At 41.1% G+C, this 14838-nt stretch overlaps 1 pseudogene; it reads right to left on the bottom strand.

Moving 5' to 3' along the window:
• Positions 1–1449: 1449 nt before the first annotated feature.
• On the bottom strand, positions 1450–12758 carry LOC128118017 (histidine--tRNA ligase, cytoplasmic-like; annotated as a pseudogene).
• Positions 12759–14838: the final 2080 nt, after the last annotated feature.

Here is a 14838-nt window from a genome sequence, read left to right as displayed (position 1 = left end):
CAGCATACAAAAAGACATTCCCCCATCACTTCCCCTTTTCTTTCTAAACAAAAGGAAGGTTTTAACTTTAACCTAGTGAAATTACATATATATCAAGTAAGAATTACAGGTACAATATCTAGTCTATTTGTATTTTGTAAAATTAAAGAAAATATTTTATCTATCCTATATTTGTGAGTCTAAAGTTTCATATCTAATTTATCTTTTATCATAAGCAAGGAAAATTATAACTATCTAGTCTTCAACTACATCAAAGACCTCTGAAGGATATAATATTACCTAAGTAAACAGGAAATGCATTGTAAGCAACTTCCAAAAATCTAGAATGACAGAGACAGCTGGCTGCCTGGACAGTCATCCAGAGTTCCTCTGCAATGTTGGGGCATCCATCTTTTTTTTTTTTTTTTTTTTTGGTTTTTCGAGACAGGGTTTCTCTGTGTAGCTTTGCGCCTTTCCTGGAACTCACTTGGTAGTCCAGGCTGGCCTCGAACTCACAGAGATCCGCCTGGCTCTGCCTCCCAAGTGCTGGGATTAAAGGCGTGCGCCACCACCGCCCGGCTTGGGGCATCCATCTTAAGCCCACAGGCCTAGAGTCTTTCAGTCACTTTTCTCTGTGTCCTGTAGAATGTCTGACAGTTTCTTCTGTGAAGCAGGAACCCAAAGGACCATCTTGCCTTGCAAAGTTCAGTGGTCACCTTCCTGTGGGTCCTGTATGTCCAGTCGATACAACATTTTGTCAAGCAGTCCAGGCAAGAATAGTTTCTTGCCCAAATGGCTATTTTTGCCAAGAAGAAGATAAATTCCATATGGAGTGTCTTCGATGCCCATCTTACTCTTTGAAGTAAATTGGTACTGCCAGGAGCAGATGTGTTTCACTATCCAGAAAGTCTAAGTTTTTAAAACATTTTAAATACCATATTCTGTAGATCTTTGAAGTGTTTGAAGATTACCTACCTAATTGAAATATATCTTTGTATATTTAGAAAACTTAACTAACATGACTATAAGTTTGATTATCATAGATGATTAATTATTAATCTGTATTTCTCAACTATACACTTATATGAGTGGAACAAACAAAATACTTTAAACAAGAGTAGAAATATACATACAGTATAACAAAATTAACTTTAAATTTGTATCAATAAACTAAAATCCATAGCACTGTAAACATTTCAAACAAGTTGTTGCTCTTTAAAAGTAGATTCAACAATCTACCCTTTCATCCTATTATATCTACACTATCCCTTTTTCTTCTTTAGAAAGAGAATGTCTTTATAATCAACCCCCTTTAAATAGAAATAAACATTTATAAACAACATTTTGGGAATTTGGGCATAGCTTCTCATACTACTTCCTGCTGGTTGTGGGCACTGGTAATCTTATGGGGATCCTGAGAAAATTAATAATTATGGTCAAGTTCTGACTGGAGTAGTCTGTGACATTGCATTGTCTGAGCCAGGTGCCCTGAAGCTGACTTGGAAATTGGATCATCTGGAGACCTCTCAGGATGTCTTCCTTGATCAAACCATATGAGCCTGGAAGCAATCCATAGGTTCTCATCTTTTGTGGAAACAAAAGCAGAACCTCTTTTCCAAAGCAGTGTATCCTTAGACATAAATTTTGAAATCAAGATATCTTTAAAATATATATATATTGGTTTAACTCAGCAGCTTTTACAATCAAATGTATTTCTGTAGTTAAAAATCCCAAAGACAATATAATCCAGACTCTCTGTGTAATATCCATCCTTGCGTGGCTTATTTTTCATATTACCTTTATTGTCTCTTTAAAGACTTTATTTTTTAAAACTATTTCTTTATATAACTGTCTATATTTTTTTCTTATTTAAGCCTACGTATATTTTTACATACATTGGAAACCATTTAGAGGTTTATTTTATCTGAATCTGTTTTATTGTGACCCTATTGCTTTAAACTGCAGTGGTTAGTAGTAAAGCAGCAGCCTTGGCTGCTGACTCCACCCACCTCAGATTTTTAACATGGCAGAGATAATTCACCGCCAGCTCTGGGAACCATGATGTCCATTGACTCTGAGAAGCAGTGGAACTACACTTCTATCAAAGCAGCATGTAGCCCAGAAACCTCTTTGTGTGTGTGTGTGTGTGTGTGTGTGTGTGTGTGTGTGTGTGTGTGTGTGTGTATCAGCAAAGGCTAAATCTATCACATAGTATTGTAGGGGGATGCTTGAATTAAAACAAGACCTTTCTAAAGATGTCATCTGTGGATTAAAATCGAAATGATCTGAGGAGGTGGCCACCAAGGGTGCACAGGAAAGTATCCCAGCAAAGGGTAAGACAGTGGCGGGCCTGAGCGGGAAGGTAAGGATGAATACAGCATGGCCAACAACGTGAGAGAACTAGAGGGGGTTTAGAGGGAGGGAGAGGGCAGAGGAAGTCCAGCCTTGCTGGCCATCATTTGGAGTTCTGTAAGTTCCACGTGAGTGCTTCAGTGGCTGAATCATATGTATAAGAGTTTTTCTCTGGATGATGAGTGTCTGACCATTGTGTGCTCCTCCAGATCCTGGTTCCCAACCCACCCAAGATCTTCACCCTTCATACTCACAGTGCTTTGGAAGTTCTTTCTCTTCCCGGAGCCCTATTCCCTCTGAAGGATAACCTAGTGATCATTTGTATAATCTGGCATATTATTCTCTTTTTGAATTTTATTTGTATGGTATATGTGGGTGCACACTCACATAGAGGTCAGAGAACAATTTATTGATTGGTTCTCTCTTTCCTTTATGTGGGGCCAAGTTCATAGGTCATCAGGCTTGGCAGGGGATGCTTTTATCCCTGAGCCACCTTGCCACTCTGCTAACATGTTATTATAGTCTATTCTAAGTGAATAAATAACACATCATACCTATATTTCTTCACATGTAATTATCCTTCCTTTAGCTAATATGAAGCAATAATTAAGAGCTTAGGGATTGGATTGCATTGAAATTCTGTTTCTGATTTTGACTCTTTTCCTGTGTGTAGCTAATGTACTGCTTTGTGCCTCTTGAGTCTTTTAGTCTGTAAGGTGGAATGACGCCTGATGGGAGTTGCTATAGGATTAGAAGAGATGACATACATTAACTTCCAATGAGTGACTACTTTTTAAAAGCAAACAAACACTATAGAATTCTTCAACTAAAAAAAATAGACATTGGATCTCACCCTCTTCATTTGTCTGACTTTATATTTATGCCTCCTTGAAGCTAAAAATAATGCCAGCCATCACACAGCTAGCTAATAGCAAGCCAGCTCTCCCAAGCCAATACTCTGATATGGAACAATTCAACCCTTCAGCACCTGCTGTGACTGTGAGCTGGGGTTGTGTGAACTACATAATCATTATCTGGATCAATCACAAATGTGGTCTGATTCCTGAGGAGACAAATTGAGGTTGGAATAGTGTGTGATTTAACAAATTTTGCCCTGTAGAGCTTGGGATGTTCAGAATCATGAATTCTACTCAATTTAAGGGGGAAAAGTCAATAAGAAGACGTGATTTCCATGTAGATTTCATCCAAATGGGGATTGTGATTTGCAGACAGATCAGACAAGGAAATAAACTGGACCCAGTGTTCTAATATCCAAATCATCTCTCATTCAAATCACCACACTGAGTATTTCATTAGCCAACAATACCTTTTCTCCCAGAAACTACTATACAGTTCTATCTCAAGAAGACTAGACTTTACTCTTTTAATAACCTCACTCTTGAGGAAAGTTATAAGATCTGTGCTCTGAGGAAGTATTCCCATGAGTTTACATGCATACAAGTCTGGGTACTTGAGTGAATGATTGAGAGAAGAAAACAATTATAAAACGAACTTCTGATACTGAGCTAGTCAGTGTCTCTCCTCGCCAATGTTTTCATTACAAAGTGGAAATCCATATACTGACTCCTCTTTCCTCACAGGCGTGCGCTAACCACAGGTAAAAATCCATTATTCACTTTGATGTCTCAAAAATATTTTTTAAAAATTGCTGTCGCTGTACTTGGCCTTCCAATCTGCTGGATATATGGGATTCCTACTTTACTCTGAGGATACATACCTAGCCAAGATGAGTTTTGAAGTTTTAACACCTGCCCCCTCTCTCCCAGCCTTCAGAAAGGACAACTGGTACAGCTACTACATTTTGCCATCTTACCCTAACATTTTAAAGCTATTTTCTTAATTAGCTTTATATTTCCTGATACTAGCCACATTTATTGCACATGAGTCTCTGTAAGGAGTAGTGTAAATTTCTTTCTTGTTTTGCCTAGAATCCTTCCCCTCCTTTCTTCTTCTGATTGTCAACCCAATTCTGGGACTTTTGATGATAGGCTGTAGGGAGTCATCTGTTCCATTTAGTGTGTGGCTCTTCAATGAGACCATCTTAGGTCCATCCCAGGAGCTCAAGAGGCAGAGACTTGATTAACCCACCTACACTCCACTGCCACCCACAGAGAAAGTATAATACCTGGCCATCATCATTATCATCATCATCATCATCATCATCATCATCATCATCATCATCAGTGGTTACGAACAATAAGATAATAACAACAAAAATCCTCTGTTCTGACCATCCCTCAGTCTTCTGCTAGGACAGGGATATGCAAACTATTTAAGTACATATGCGGTTTTGTTTTATCCCAAATAACACCAGTCCTTTTTCCTCTGTTAGTTCACTCAGCTCAGCAGATTTCAGGGGCGCTGACTTATTCTACTTCCCATCTCCTCCACAGGTCTCTCTCTTCTTTGCATGTGTACCTCTTCCCTGCAAGTCATTGAACTGAGCTTCATGACACCAACACCATCCTTGAGCTCCTGCTCGCTGGCGATGGCCACAAGTGGAATACCAGCTTCCTCAAAGTGCTACTGCTGGTTCAGTAACTTTGGGTTCTTCTTGTAGAGAAGCCCAGCCTGTATTGGGCCCGTGTCTCAAGACCCCCGAGCAAGAACACCACAGAGCCAATATCCAATGCAAAACACACAGGAGTTTATTGATAACAAGCAAGCCCAGGCTTGGTCTGTGTCCAACACTCGACACAGCGGGTGGAGGAGGACAGCCCTGAGCTCTCAGGGTGAGGGGTTTTTAAAGGGAAAAACCGCAAGCGGGGTGGTACAAGCCTTGGCATCATATGATTGGGTGAGGGTGTGTAACCTTTGAATTTACTGCTTGGGGCTTACAGTTATAATTCGGAGGCAGGCCTGGACAAGTCCCAGGCTTTGTCCTTGAGCTGCCATGGAGGCTGGCTGGCCTAGCACGTTCGCATTGACCCATGCACGTAGCTCTAAGTTGGTGAGGGGTCCCAGACAGTGAACAACTGGCTGAATCTTGAGCAGTCAGAGTACATGCAGAAAAGGAGCTACTGCAAGGACTATGTCTTTTGTTTACAGCCCTCCCAGAAACTGCTTGCTCAAGTCGCAGGAAACTGAAATTGAGGCCTGATCTCTGAGAGAAGACTGAGCAGCCTGTTATGGCATCTGCCTGGTCCTTTCCCCAGCATCCCACAGCTCTGAAAAAAGCTTCAATCTCTCCTACTGCAGCTTCTGTGTGGATGCCAGAAGCATTGTGTCTCTGCGGTCCATATCATGTCCTCCAAAGCCTCTAATCTTTGCTCAACAATGGAGAAGGTCACCTCTGTTCCAAAGCTGAGCCCTGTACATGGCATCTTGCATCTTTTAGGGTCAAACATGCCTGCTGGCCCATTGTTATGTACTCCAGCAAGTATACTGTCACACTGTCCACACTTAAAGGTTCTTTTCATGCCTGGGTTGGGGTTTGTGGTAGCACTGCTTCATAGAGGAACCCAGTATAGTATGTAGTTCAACCCTCAAGCAAGGCACAGGTTAAAGGAGATTTGGTGATCAGTGCCAAACAGGGTGAGGTACTCAGATAACAGCTTTAGATCTTCCAAGCCCTTGAATACCTGCTTGTTTGGGGACAGTTTAGGATCCTAGAGCAGAACACCCAACCACACTGCCAGACATAGTCTCCAAAGATCTGAGCTGCTTCGGGTGCAAACCCTTCTTTTCCACCATGTCATACTTCCTGTCCTCCTAGGATACCTTATCCAGCTTGTCCACCGAGGAGCAGATGGTACGGAACTTGCTATCAGGAGCACCACAGATGGCATACATTTCACCCAGGATGCACAGATCATTTACCTTGACCAGGAAGTTGCCTCTCTGAAGTGAACTCGGGATCTCACACATGATCTTTAAGCCTTCTGAATCAGGACTCAGAGAGTCAAACTGACTAGCAATGTCAAAATTACACCTGTAGAATTCATCATAATGGCCTTGGGTCATAGCTGGGTTAACCCAGCAATACACCTTAGCTATGTGGTGGTTCATGTTGATCAGTTTATTCATGCCAAATATGGAGCAAAAGAGATAGTGAGGTCATGAGAAAAGGACAGCAGCTGTTCCTTCAGGTCACAGACAAGCTTAGCATCATCTCTGCACTTTCCAATCAGGGCTCCCCATAGTTCAGACACAGGTCTATCAGTCCAACTTGACGTTAAAGCCGTGGATGGTAGTATCAAACGCCATCTTCCATAGACTCTAATCTCCTATACACTTGGGGGTTTTGAGCACACACTTGTGATTTCATCATGGCCCACCCGGGCCTTCAGTTTCACGAATTTGGCCACCTCCTTCTCTATCTGCTTGGTGATGGCTCTCTGCTGCTTGAGGCCCCGCACATGCTCTCCCTGAGGTCACACAAGCTCCTCCAGTCCAGCGTGATCTGCTATCCTGGCTGCTACCCGGAACTGACTGCCGTCAAAACCAGCCTCGGTGGACTCACAGTCGCCTTTATTAATGACAAGAATTCAGTCTTTCTAATCCTGTGCTATCAAAGCCCATTTTTTCCTCTTTTTTGGGGGATTTTTATTAATTATGTATACAGTATTCTGCCCACATGTATGCATGCAGGCCAGAAGAGGGCATCAGATCTCATTATAGATGGTTGTGAGCCACCATGTGGTTGCTGGGAATTGAACTCTGGACCCCTGGAAGAGTGGCCAGTGCTCTTAACCTCTGAGCTATCTCTCCAGCCCTTCAGAGCCCCGTTTTTATCTTCTCCCAATGTTCTTGTCAGTTTCCCAAGAGAACAGGAATGAACTCCAATTTATTCACCCACTGTTACCTGATAATAATACTACATTTCTGATGCATACTCTAATATACACCAGGCTTAAAACAACTGAACAGCATGTATGAGATAAATACGTTCTAGCCATTGCCTTGTCCGTGGCTATGTATGCAAGGCTGTTGTATAAGCCAGGGAAATGAAAGGGAATGCTGGTTGTTTCAGTTCCTAGGCCCAAGAGTCTTAAACAGAAGACAAGAAAGTATTCTATCTGAATCAAATAAGAAATGGATTAGCATGTGGCAGGGCTTAACCATGTGGTGAGCCACGGTGCCTGTGCTGTCCTCGGTCATTCCCCTGAGCTTTGGTAAGCGTCTAAAAACACTACCACAGCAAATGGTACAGTTACACATAAGGAACACTTGGGAGGGAGATTTAGACAGTCATCAGCTGCCCCTAAGAACATGAATCCTCAGCTGTTGCCCTTTCTGCCCTCACAAGTCAGTGTCACATAGCCCCGTATGTGGGTCCATAGAGAAATTCCACTTTAATTCTGATTACCATCTTCAACTCAATCAGCATTATAATTTCTAAAGGCCTCTAAATTACTTTTACACAAGTGATCTCTGTGTGTGACTAATGATATGTAAATGACAAACATACACATTTGTTCAATAGTACTATTTTTAGAATGTTTATTACACGATAATATACAGATATACAAAGACAATTTACTAAGTAGGAAGGAAATTATGTACTTCTTTTTCTCTCCCTTCCTTCTTCTTTTTGCTAAGTTTTAGGTTGAATCATTCCATATTTGTTTTACTTTCTTAAAAAAATATAATGAAACATTTTTATTTGAGGATATATCAACAAAAGGTAAGAATAAAATTCAGGGGATTCCCATGTATCTTATTGTTTCCTCCAGGGAGAACACCTTACATTAGTAGGTTCCCTAGGGAGTTTTGAGCACAAACTTCTACTTAACTTCATCATGGCCCAGCTGTGCCATGTGTTGCTATAATGTATTACTCTCTGTGTGTTTGTGTACTTTTGGGGAATATTATTTTAAGGTGTGTTACTTTTGTTTATGTTGCATTTGTTTAACTCTGTAAAGCTGTGTTACTGTGCTTGTCTAAAATACCTGATGGTCTAATGAAGAGCTGAATGGCCAATGGCGAGGCAAGAGAAAGGATAGGTGGGGCTAGCAAGCAGGGAGAAGAAATAGAAGGAGAAATCTGGGAGAAGAAAGAAAGAGCAGAAGAACAAGGAGAGGAGGATGCCAGCCACCCAGCTACATAGCCAGACATGGAATAAGAAATAATGAAAGGTATACAGAAATAGAGATAGGTAAGAGCCCAGAGGCAAAAGGTAGATGGACTAATTTAAGTTAAGAAAAGCTGGCAAGAAACAAGCCAAGCTAAGGCCAGGCATTTATAATTAAGAATAAGCCTCCGTGCACGATTTATTTGAGAGCTGGGTGGTAGGCCCTCCAAAAGAGAAAAAACAACATCAATAGTGTATAATGCACATTTGTGGGCACAGTTTGTATGCAGATGTCAGAGAACAGCCGTGTGGAGTTTGTTCTCTTCTTTCGTAACTCAGATTCTGGGGATGGGATGCAGGTCATCAGGCTTGCTCAGCAAATACTAACCAGTAAACAATCCTACGGGCCCCGTAAATAGTTATCAGCAGAACACATGTATCACATGTGTTTCTATCAACAAGACAATATTGGTACATCGTTTTTAGCTAATGTCTCCTTTATCCCAGCACCCTAAGTAAGATCAGATGACTTCATCCCATTTTGTTATGTCTCTCTAGGCTGACAGTTTCTCAGCCTTTCCCTACTTTTGGTAACATTGAAAATTTAAAGGTGTTCTTATCAACTATTTGTAGACTACCCCTCAATTTCAGTCTGATTCATATTTTCCTCTGAATTAAACTGGGTTATGGACTTGGGGTGCTCAAGTAATACTTCAGCTACATGGTCAAGCCTAGTATAAATAGTGAAGAGATGGTGTTAGATTCCTTTCACTTCATAAAAGTCACTCATTATCTGGGATTTCAAGAAGAAAAACTCACACCAGCACATTATTATCTATGAATCCATAAATCTGTGAGATAAAATAAAGGGACTTGGGTATCTAGCAATCACAAGACATTCCCTTAATATGAAAATATGGTCTCCCTGTTTCCAATTTTGAGTATTTGAGACTTTAGTGCAGAAATTGTCACTATTTGTTGCCATTACTAATGTCAAACAATTTGGGTGAGTTAATAGAACATCAAGATTACGTATATTTGTTGTTTCTGTTTTTCATCTAAATATAAAAAAATCAATTTTTTTTCTTGGAAAAGGTAAAACTCCCTTGCCCTTCATCCCTTTCAAGACTGTAAAGGCTTTCTGCATGCAAAGCAAAGTGTTAATATAGGCCTTGGAATTAATAACATAATTCAAAGAGCGTATTCATTGAAGAAAATCCCAAGAAAAACTAACCAGTGGACAATTCTATTTTATTTATAAAAATGGTTATTCTAATATAAACAGCACTATTTTAATTATATCTTAGTTATTTGTAAGCCATATACTTAGATTAAAAAATATTCAGATTCTTATGACTGACTTGTATGTAAGAAAAGAGTATCAAAGTCTTAATTCAGGTGATGCAGAGTCTATGGTAGGAAGCGCACATCTGGGAGGGAACTGTTAGAAAATACAGTGCCTGTGTTAGGTGCTGTGGGATGTTCTGTATGTCAAATGTGTTGCTGATTAGTCAATAATTAAAACACTGATTGGCCATTGGCTAGGCAGGAAGTGTAGGCGGGACAAGGAGGAGAATAAAGCTGGGAAGTGGAAGGCTGAGTCAGAGAGACACTGCCAGCCGCCACGATGAGAAACAGCATGTGAAGATGCCGGTAAGCCACGAGCCATGTGGCAAGGTATAGATTAATGGAAATGGATTAATTTAAGCTGAAAGAACAGTTAGCAAGAAGCCTGCCATGGCCATACAGTTTGAAACTGTTTACTTGGTCGGGTCTGACGGCTGTGGGACTGGCAGGTGAGAGAGATTTGCCCTGACTGTGGGCCAGGCAGGAAAACTCTAGCTACAAATGGCGTCCAACGTGGTGGCAAGAGTTTCCACCTAAAAACCTGAGAAAAGATTCTAAAATGGAGCTAAAAACAGTTCCTAATTGTCTCTCTCAAATGAGCGGCAGCTGCTGGTTTGAGCTACTGGCGGGTTCCTAGCGTGCGTGCTCGACCTGCCTATGGCGGGAATGAGGCCTTTGCAAGTGGCACTTTGAGCTGCATAGTGGATTTAGCCTTTGCTGGTGCAGAGCAAAAGGGGAGGTTTCTGGGCTACATGCTGCTTGGCTAAAAGCATAGACCCCCGATAGCTCCCAGAGCTGGCGGTAAACCATGGCCATGTTGGGAAGCTGAGGTGGGTGGATCCAGCAGCCACAGCTGCTGCAGTTTAAGGCAATAGATTCACAATAAGACAGATTCAGATGTAATAGTTTACAATGTGTGTAAAAGATACGTAGGCTTGAAAGAGACAAAAAAGATGATATATAGAGTTATAGAAACATAGTTTTAAAAAATAAAGTCTTTAAAGAGACAGTAAAGGTAGTATAAAAAATAAGCCACGTAAAAATGGATATTACACAGAGAATCTGCATTGTGTTGTCTTTGGGACTTTTAACTGCAGAAAAACATTTGATTGTAAAAGCTGTTGAGTTATGCCAATATGTATATTTTAAAGGTACCTTGACTTCAAAATTTGGATATAAGGATATGTTACTTTGGAAAGGAGACTCTGCTTTTGTTTCCACAGAAAGCCAGAGGCTATGGATTTGTTCCAGATTAAGATACATCAGGTTTGACCAGCCAAGACCCCCTGAAAGGTCTCCGATGACACCATGGCCCAGATGATCCAACATCCAGAATGGTTTGAAGGCAACTGGCTCAGACGATACACCCTCATGGACTTTTCCATGATCCTAAAATTTTCTTTGTATCCCCATAAGATACAGCGCCCCCCTCCAGCAGGAAGTAGTAAGAGAAGCTACGCCCAAATTCCCAAATTATATGTAATTTTACTTTGTTAAGGTTAAAACCTTCCTTTTTTTTTTTAAAAAAAAAGGGGGGGAAGTGCTGTGGGATGTTCTGTATGTCAAATGTGTTGCTGATTAGTCAATAATTAAAACACTGATTGGCCATTGGCTAGGCAGGAAGTGTAGGCGGGACAAGGAGGAGAATAAAGCTGGGAAGTGGAAGGCTGAGTCAGAGAGACACTGCCAGCTGCCACGATGACAAACAGCATGTGAAGATGCCGGTAAGCCACGAGCCATGTGGCAAGGTATAGATTAATGGAAATGGATTAATTTAAGCTGAAAGAACAGTTAGCAAGAAGCCTGCCATGGCCATACAGTTTGAAACTGTTTACTTGGTCGGGTCTGACGGCTGTGGGACTGGCAGGTGAGAGAGATTTGCCCTGACTGTGGGCCAGGCAGGAAAACTCTACCTACAGTTAGGGAACTGTTGTCAGAGTCTATCCAGGGGGTAGGTGTGTTTTGGGTATAAGGTCCATCTCCTAATAAGCATTGAGTAGAGAAGTAAATCTCACAATGACCACGTGTATTCTAGGTTTAAAATTGCACAACAGTGTATGCACATAGTGCCTTTACACACAATCCAGACACACTCACACATACAAATAAAATTGTATGACTAGGCCAGTTGGTAGTGGCACACACCTTTAACCCCAGCACTTGGGAAGCAGGGGCAGGCAGATATCTGTGAGTTCGAGGTCAGCCTGGTCTACAGAGAGAGTTCCAGGACAGCCAGGGCTACACAGAGAAACCCTGTCTTGAAAAAACAAAAATAACAACAATAACAACAAAAATAAGGTATAGCTAACATCTCTTAAATCACACATCAAATAAAGCTTGAAACAAAAATTTTGCAACAAATCATGTCTGAATAATTATTACTTTAAACCTGAATCACCAAAAAGAAAAAAAAATTTTTTTTAGAAAGGTAGGCATAAGGTAACAACAATGTTAGCAAAAAATGAAAATTTGAAGAAAAGTTAAACATTATTTGACTATAAAATTTGTACTCAAAAATATAATTAAGGTCAGGCTTGAAAAAAAAAATTCTCTTGAAGCCAGAAAGACGAGCACTGAGTAATCTTACATATGAATACAAAATACAATGATCTCAGCTAGATGTGGTTATACGTGGTTATCAACCCAATACTTGGGAATCTGAGCAAGTGGATCACTGCAGTTTCAATGCCAACCTGACACACACAAAGAGAGACAGACAGACAGACAGAGGCAGACACAGAGAGAGGATGTGATTAAAGTTGAGTGTCGAAGGTTACCAGTGCCTGGGGAGAGTAGCAGGGAGGTAGGGATAGATGAAGGTTGAGCAATGGACTATATTGGAGTTAGGGAGTATCAGAAGCCCTAGTGTGTGGGTACATATAGTATGACAACCACAGACAGTTACTGTGTGTTCAGAACTCTTTGAACTAAAAGGAGGAATATTTTCACCATAAGGAAGTGATGAAAGTTTAAAATAAATCTGTGTAACCCGTTCGCATAGTGTAGATATAGATGGAAAAATACCTGGTACCTCGTTCATGAACATGGTTTTTGTTTGTCAGTTTAAAAATCATGATTTAGAAAGTGTTTGTCCTGAGCTAACAGTGTAGTTCAGTGGTAGAAGGCTTGCCTAGCGTGCACAAGCATTTCTAGCACTGAAAAATAAAAATTATTTAATTAATTAAAGCCTCTCCTGAGCAAGACGATTCAGTAAATCAAGCCAATACATGAGCTGAGGAGACCAATTGGTGGCAGATCAGTTGTAAACAGGTGAACTGTTGATATTTTGAGAGTCTCAATCTCTGTTGTTACAATGTATGGGGAAGACTTTTATTAGGCTAAAACAAATTACTGTCTTTAACCACAATTATATATAATAATAACTATATATTATTATGCATCTATATACACACACATACACATATGTACGTATACATAATGGATTCTTACATGGAATATGACCAAGTTCACTTAAAAACTCCAACTTCCTTCCATTTCATAAGGCTGTTTTCTTCTGCTTCTTCCAATTTCTGATGTTCAGGCAAGGATCGAGGGAAAGAGAGCTTGGGGGAGCGGGAGATCCCAGCTGGATCAACAACAGAGAGGGAGAACAAGGAATAGGAGACCATGGTAAATGAAGACCACATGAGAATAGGGAGAAGCAAAGTGCTAGAGAGGCCCACAGAAATCCACAAAGATACCCCCACAACAGACTGCTGGCAATGGTCGAGAGACAGCCCGAACTGACCTACTCTGGTGATGGGGTGGCCAAACACCCTAATTGTCATGCTAGAAACCCCATCCAACTACTGAGGTATCTGGATGCAGAGATCCATGACTAGGCCCCGGGTGGAGCTCCGGGAGTCCAATTAGCGAGAAAGAGGAGGGTTTATATGAGTGAGAATTGTTGAGACCAAGGTTAGATAAAGCACAGGGACAAATAGCCAAACAAATGGAAACACATGAACTATGAACCAATGGATGAGGGGTCACCAACTGGATCAGGCCCTCTGAATGGGTGAGACAGTTGATTGGCTTGATCTGTTTGGGAGGCATCCAGGCAGTGGGACGGGGTCCTGTGCTCAGTGCATGAGTTGGCTGTTTGAAACCTGGGGCCTATGCAGGATCGCTTGGCTCGGGCCTGGGAGGAGGGGACTGGACCTACCTGGACTGAGTCTACCAGGTTGATCTCAGTCTGTGGGGGAGGCTTTGCCCTGGAGGAGGTGGGAATGGGGGGTGGGCTGGGGGGAAGGTGAGGGGGACGGGAGGGGGGAGAACAGGGGAATCCGTGGCTGATATGTAGAACTGAATTGTATTGCAAAATAAAAATACAGATTTAAAAAAAAAAAAAAAAACCTCCAACTTTCTACTATTTTGTTTTCCTGATAAGTACTTGCAGGGCCGGTGAGATTGTTCTGTGGTTAGTGTTTATTGCACAAGCCTGATGACCTGAGGTCCACTCCCAGAATCCACGTGAATGTGGAAGAAGACAGCCAACTCCACAGAGTCGTCCTCCGACATCCACATGCAAGCTATGCCCGCAAATGTGCGTTGTACACACACACACACCACCACCACCACCACCACCAACAACAACAACAACAATAATAATAACAAAATTGTATGTACTCATTAATTAAATGTCAGACAAGTTAAACAACAAAAGTGAGGATGACACTGGGCAATAATATAATTGTGACATCCTCTCTGGTAGAATTTGTCACTTAGAGAGCTGTAGCCATTGGTTTTTATACATTTCTTTTGTTTGTTTATTTGTTTTTGAGATAGGATCTCACTATGTAGCTCAGGCAGTCATGGAACTCACTATATAAACCAGACTAGCCTTGAGTTTACAGAGATCTGCCTGCCTCTGCCTCCCCAGGGTACTAGGATTAAGGTTATATACCAATACACCCGGTTTGGCTTTTCATATATTACTCAATATGAGTCTAGCCTTGCACACTGGAAGCCAAGAACAAAAATAAAAAAATAGCAAATATCAAATTGCCAGCAAAACATGCACAGTACTGATAACTAAAGACCTTTATTTATTTACCTAAAAATCTATTTGTCCCTCTGACATGAAAGTAAGATTCGGGTAATCCGAATTCCATTTTATGTCACTT

This window comes from Peromyscus californicus, unplaced genomic scaffold, assembly GCF_007827085.1.
Source record: "Peromyscus californicus insignis strain IS unplaced genomic scaffold, ASM782708v3 Scaffold_21__1_contigs__length_65335640, whole genome shotgun sequence".
In the NCBI taxonomy this organism is placed as follows: domain Eukaryota; kingdom Metazoa; phylum Chordata; class Mammalia; order Rodentia; family Cricetidae; genus Peromyscus; species Peromyscus californicus.
This window is presented reverse-complemented; position numbering and strand designations above follow the sequence as displayed.